The sequence below is a fragment of the Echinops telfairi genome, unplaced genomic scaffold, assembly GCF_000313985.2.
Source record: "Echinops telfairi isolate 266 unplaced genomic scaffold, ASM31398v2 ScPeMD7_7457;HRSCAF=8495, whole genome shotgun sequence".
NCBI classification, from domain to species: domain Eukaryota; kingdom Metazoa; phylum Chordata; class Mammalia; order Afrosoricida; family Tenrecidae; genus Echinops; species Echinops telfairi.
This window is the reverse complement of record NW_022111357.1, coordinates 27875264-27881835: the sequence shown is the minus strand read 5'-3', so window position 1 is coordinate 27881835 and position 6572 is coordinate 27875264. Positions and strand designations below refer to the sequence as shown.

The 6572-nt window shown below is 59.0% G+C and overlaps 1 protein-coding gene across 1 annotated transcript in view; it reads left to right on the top strand.

Annotated features, from left to right (window-relative positions):
- The window catches only part of ARHGEF10L (Rho guanine nucleotide exchange factor 10 like), a 160968-nt gene that overhangs the window by 135525 nt on the left and 18871 nt on the right, over nt 1-6572 (top strand). The window lies entirely within an intron of this gene.

Genomic DNA, 6572 nt, shown 5'->3' with positions numbered 1-6572 from the left:
GTCCCTGTTCTCTGGCATGTACCCAGGACCAGGACCTGGGGAGGGTGGGCCAGGATGAGCACAACCACCTGGGGGCCCTAACCCCCGTGGAGATGAAGCCACCTGGGTTCTACCCACAACTCCCACCCTGGGAGGAGGGCCTGGGCCACCCCCAGGGCCATCTGCACTGGCCACAAGTGGGCATGGCTCCTTGATGGTGTTTGTGTGACCTTTGCTGTCACATCCTTTGTGCGCATTAGCTGCCACCAGGCCTGAGAGAAGGACCCTGGTGGTGTAGTGGCTACATTGTGGACTGCTACCCAAGAGGTTAGCAGTTCAATCCCACCAGCCCCTCCTGGTGAGAAAGACGAGGCTGTCTGCTCCCGTAAAGATTACTGCAGCCTCAGAAACCCAAAGGGGCAGTTCCACCTGGTCCTCCAGGCTGGCCCTGAGCCAGAATCGACTTGATGTTAGTGGGCTTGGGTTGGAGGCCCAGAGCAGGTCCCCAAGAGGGACAGAGGCTTTGCTTTCCATTACTGGCCTGAGGCCCAGGGGTGCCACAGAAGCAAGGCCTGGTGATCTGTCCCAAAGGAAACCCAATGGAGCAGCTGCACACTGGCACACATGTGCGTGCCAAGCTGTGCAATGTTGGATAAGTTGCCAAACCTCTCTGGGCCTCAGATACCTGTGAAATGGTGCTGACAGCAGTGCTGGGTGGCACTGCTAGGAGGACGGATGGACGGAGAGGTCTCTGCACAAGGCCTGCCCCACAGAGTAGGTGGTCAACAGCCTGGTCATTAGTGCAGTCTGCTGTCTGCTGTCTGATGCCCATCTGTGCTGCAGTGTGTGTCCTACTGGACAACCAAGCAGCCTTCAAGTCAGGAGTCTCTGGGTGGTCCTGTGTTCTTCCCTGCCTCACGGGAAGAATAGCTGCTTCTTGCCAACAGCCCTTCTGGGAGCGTGAGAGGCAGAGGGACAAAAGGAACAACAGGGGGGACGGGCACCCGCCCCTACCCGCCCCTACCCGCCTACCCCATGGCACCCTGCTTTGGCCCCTCACAGCCGCAGCGCTGCCCTACCTGGCTGCCCAGCTTGGCCACCAGGCTCCAGTGCAGTACGACGCTGTAAGCTTAGTTCTCGCCCAGCTGCGCCAAAGATGGGGATCAATATGGCCTGTCACTGCGGAGGGTGGCAGGAGGCCATGGCTGGAAGCAGGCTTTCTGTGCACAATCCACCAGTATGGCGTGGGTGGCGACTCGCCTTGTACGCATACAGTAACAAGGTGGTCACTGTGTGTGTGTGTGTGGTCTTCTATCACCATGCATATTTAATGCCTGCCTAGGTGCTTGCCTGCAGTGCCAGACTCTGGTAATGACTGCAGGGCCGATCCGTCCTCTTGGCCGGCCAAATGGGTACCCAAGGCCTGGGCTCGCTCACATCAGGGCCTCTCAGGGAAGGACCCTATGACTACAGGCCGCATGCCTTGTTCTAAAGGAAGGCCAGGTATGGTCAGCAGCTGGGGTAGGTCTCTACCCCCTAAGGTGGTACTTGGAGTGAGAAGCCTGAGAGGCTATTGGCTGAGTGAGTGGCTACCGTGGGCCTGGCCCAATGGAAAAGCCTGGCTGGTCTGATTCTCCCAGCTCCAGGTGTGTAGTGGGTGACACGTTGGACTAAACCGCAGGGTCACACGGTGTGGCCACGGTCGAGTAACTGCCTTGTTTCTTGGACCAGGGGGGTTTCCAGGAGGTGAGGGAGCCACCTGATCTCCCAGGTGTTGGGTGCTGCAGGTCTGAGATGAATGCAACCTAGTCCCAGCCCCTGAGCTCAGAGCCGAGTGTGGCAGACAGACCCAGGTCTGCCAGAGCCACCCCCCTGTGATGCCACATGGCAGGGTGGGGGTGCGAGGAGGCCTGCCCAGTGGGGACTGAGGGGAGATGGGCAGGGAACAGGAGCATGACTGACCCAGGAGGGGTTTCTTGGGGACAAGATTCCTGAGCAGTAGCTGGGCAGGTGAGTCACAGAGAGAGAAGAAGGCACCGGGTCTGAGCTAGAGAATGCAGTATGAGCCAGACACAGCGCTGGTGATAGGGTGATGGTGGAGGTGGGTGGGTGAGTGGGTAGTGGGAGTCATTCAGTAGGGCTCACAGCTTCTCAGGTGTGGCTCTGAACTGGGCTTACCCTGAGCTATCTCTGGAGGGCCCCTGGGTCTTGGCTTCCCCCTGCCCAGCTGTTCCCAGCTCTACTCCCCTAACCGCAGCAGAGACTCTAATCTTCCCCCGCAGAGCTGTGCCCACTGCTGCACCAGTGCCCAAGGTCAGTTTCTGGGTTTTGTGCTGCCCACCAACTGCTTGTTCAGCTCCTTGATCCCAGTGGAGGCAGCAGCGAGGCCCGTTAAATAATAATGTCGCTCACCAGGGCCTGTGTCAACACTGCATCCTCGTGTTCATTATCTAGATCGCCACCTTCAAAGTCTAAGCCAGTCGTCTGGAGTTCATTTTAACCGATCGCTGGAGGGGGAAGCCGGCTGCGGGATGATTGTTGCATCTTAATTTAAGAAAACTTACTGGGGACGGGCTGACAGGAGGCCCGGGCGGTGCCTGCCGGCTGCGCTTTGTTAAGCCATGGTGCTGGTGCACCCAGGCAGGCCCTCCGCCTGATACAGCACACGGGCCAGCACCCCAGTCACCACAGCTTGTTGGAGGGTGGCTGTAGGGACAGGGAGAGGTGGTGGGCGGAGACCAGGCCTAGCTATGAAGGTGCATGGGTCTCTTGGGACCTCGCAGCACCGCAGAAAGAAGGCAGCTGCACCCATTTTACAGATGGGAGAGTAGACCGGAAGTCAGGCCTCAGGCTTGCAGTCTGTGACCACTGCTCTTCAGCCAGGCTGGCCTCTCTGTCAGTCTCCATTCTGCAGGGAACACTGTTCCCACCAAGCCTGACGGGAATTTGTGGCATGCATGTGTGAGAGCCCTTTTCCCTACAGCAGTGGTTCTCAACCTGTGAGTCGCCACTCCTTTGGGGGTTGAACAACCCTTTCACTGGGGGTCGCCCGATTCATAACAGTAGCAAACTTAAAGTGATAAAGTAGCAATGAAAATAATGTTATGGTTGGGGGGGATGGTCACCACCACATGAGGAACTGTATGAAAGGGTCGTGACACTAGAAAGGTTAGGCACGCAGAACGGGCTGCTGGTGGGCGGGGCTGTAGTGGGAGCTGAGGGAGGGCTAGGGAAGGTTTGGGGCGGCTGGGACCAGGTCAGGAATTTCCAAGGGGAGATTGGCAGCCACACAGCTGGGCAGAAGGGGGTCCCCAGTGCCAGCCTGTCCTCGGGAAGCCTGTGTGAGGGATAGATGGATGTGGATGGGGCAGCTGGGCCACATGAGGGAAACAGGTCCCTGCCCTGCCCTTGCCACGCTGAGGTGTTTCCATAGCAACCCCCGCATCCCCAGAGTCAAGTGGAGCAGATGCTGGGCTTCCCTGGTGTAGCTGCAGGCCCACAGTGTGGGGCTCCCAGCCCTGCCTGTGGGTGCTGGCCCCGCGGGCCCCAGCCTGGCTCCTCCTAGGGTCGGCCTCTGTGAGGCTGGGCAGCACCCTAATCATAGGGTGCTCGGGAATCTGTATGAGCACCCCCCTCCCCACAGAGTCGCCCCCAGCACGGGCCACAGCTGCATGTGGACAGTTTGGCACGGTGGTCAGATGACCACGGGAACCAGGACCCCATCATCAGTTGGGTTTTGTCGCCAAGGGAGTGTTCGGTAAGGGGGGTACTGGGGGACAGGGTAGCCTAGCAAAGGGCTCTGTCGGGGTGGTTTCTGACACGCGTGGAGATGTGGGCGGGCAGAGCAGTTGACCACGGGCTTGATCCTGCGCCGCTCCGGAGGAGGCAGCTGATGCAAGGTGCTTACCCAGGCCCACCGTTAATACTCCCGCCCCCGCCGCGCTCCCACGCTGCCTCTGAGAGCGCACTAATGCTTGTTGTCACCGCGCGGCCGGAGGCGGAGGAGGAACACCTCTGGGTTCCTGGACTCCAGGTTTCCACGTGCCCGCCTTCTCCACCTGTAATTTCCACGTTTAGTGCCCAAACTTAGTTTGCATGTATTAGCTGTTGTAAATCTATCATAACAGTGTGACGCGGCATGAATAATGCATCGCTGGGCTGTATTAGTTTTCTGTCTCCTATCTTATTTATGACACGGAACGGGTGGGAATTTGCAAAAGCGGAATCCGGATGCAGGGCTTCCTGGGTAATGGTATGCAAATCAGCGCGGGGGCGGGGCAGAAAAGACGCACCAGGCTCTCCAGTCCGAAGAGGCGCTGCACCGGGACAGGTGGGCGCAGGGCCGGGGGGGCAGGGGGCGGGGTCACGGCCCGCCCCTCCACGGACGCGACCCTGCTCAGCAATTTGGTTTTTATTATTTTTCACGTGTGTGTCACTGTTTTCGGGGTGTGTGTGTGTGTGTGTGGTGTGTTTTATTAAACGTTGGCAGGTGAAACCCGAGAAATAGATTTTTCTAAAGACTGTGCAGATTTCCCAGAAGGCTCAGTCTGAAAGGAACATGTTCAAAAGGGACTGGAGCAGTTCCCAGCAGCAGGAAGGATTGAGGCCAGATGTTGAGAGGAACTTCCTTGGGGAAGCTGGTGCAGGACAGGAGATGGGGCTCGTTGGGCATCCTGTACAGTGTCCTCCCCTGGGGATCACCGAAGGGAAGCCTCTTAGAAGTGGCTTCCAGGTTGCAGGAGCTTTTGAGAAGGCTTCTCAAGGTTCCGAGTGGCGGCTGAACGCTGGGACTCACCCCCACCCCACTCCCCCTTCACTTCTCATCGTACCTGGGCGAGCTCAGACCTTCCCTGTGTCGACTGTTCAGTCTCTCCTTGATGAAAGGACATCATAGTTTTAACAAAATAACCCTGGGAGCTGCTAGCACAGCAAGGCAGGAGCTCGGGGTGAGGAGCAGATCACTGCTCCCTGTTGTTCACACCCTGCCAGGCCCTGGGGACCCCCATGGGGTGTGGGCGGGGCGCTCTGACTCAGGAGTGACAGAGCAGGGAATTGGTGGAAGCACAGAGCGGGGGTCAGTCAGAGCTCCAGTGTCTTGGCTGGCGGTGACCTGGATTCTCTTCACGTGCCCTCCCCCACCACCTTCCTGGCCTCTCCTCGTGCCCCTGAGCCTTGCAGCAGGAGAGGGGGCAGGCAGACATTAGAAGGGCAGCTGTGGACCCTTCTGGAACTTGTTGAGGGGCAAATAAAGCTCTGGGAAGAGGTTCACTGAGAGCCAGGAGGCAAGGTCCTGGGATGACTGGGGGGGGGGGTTTCCCAGGGGGAGGTGCTGGAGGAGGGAATGTGCTTGGACATCAAAGGGCTCAGACCAACACCCAGAGCCCCCTGGGTGGTGGGTGGGCATATGTACCAACGGTCAGATAGGATCCTGGCTGTGGGGAGGGGTCTGCAGGAGGAATACTGCTGTCCCTGTAGGCCTTGTCTGGGAGCCCGAGGGCTCTGCAGTGGGGCTGGTGGGCTATAGATCCCGGTGCACTACCTCCGTGTCCCCACCTGTCACTACTAGCTGAAAGCTTGGTGGTCCCACTCACCAGCCAGCCGTTCCTCGGGAGAAGGAGGTGGCAGTTTGCTCTCCTAAGGGATTACAGCCTTGGAAGCTCCCCGGGCAGTTCTATGTGGGGGCTTCAAAAACTCCCTGGGGAAAATGAATGAAGATAGCGGACTTTTTCCACAGACTTTTTGAAAGCCGTGGCACTCTGTCTTCGAGGCCCGCAGTGTGTTGGAATCAATTCAGCGGCAGTGGCTGTGGGCTTTTGACCGCAGAGCTGGCCAGCTTGATGTCCTGGGCGGGCGGTCAGCGTGGAGGGCTTGGTGCATTGCCTGTGGTGCTGGGGCCTGTGCAGGATGGCTGCGATCCCCAGCAGGGGTGGGCCTAGCATTGTGGGTGCTTCCGCCAACAAAGTCCCAGCTCCCTGTGGCTGCAGTCCACTGTGGATGCTGAGCTGACCTCCAGATGTTTGTCCCTCTCCTCCTTCCCCTGCCGCACCCAGAAAGGCTGGGCGGGAAGTCCAGAGCAGCAGCAGTAGATGCCCCTCCTGGCACAGAGCAGGCAGCAGTAGATGCCCCTCCTGGCACAGAGCAGGCAGCAGTAGATGCCCCTCCTGGCACAGAGCAGGTGCCCTGGACAAGGGCCTTGCCCACTGGGGACAGTGCCTTCCAGCCCCACATGTGTGTTCACACTTTTCCACCAGGCCCAGGGTCCTATGAGAGAGGCCAGAGGGTGGCTGGATGGTGGGTGGGGCTTGTGGAGCAGGCACGGCCAGTGGGTGGGTAGTTTGGGAGAGTTGTCCGGAGGATGGGCTGTATGTGTGTGCACCCGAGCGCAGGTGTGTATATGTGCATGGGAGATAGCCCCGTGCAGCATTAATGTCCTGTAGGACCTGGCGCTGGGCTTCGGTCCTTTTGACAGTGCCCATTGGGATGGGGTCTGCAGGAAGCCTGGCTCCTCAGGCTCTTGGCCTTCCAGAACAGTCTCACACTCCCTGCCTGCTGTCAAGGACTGGGCCCATTCGGGCCTTTGCCCAGCAGCCCTG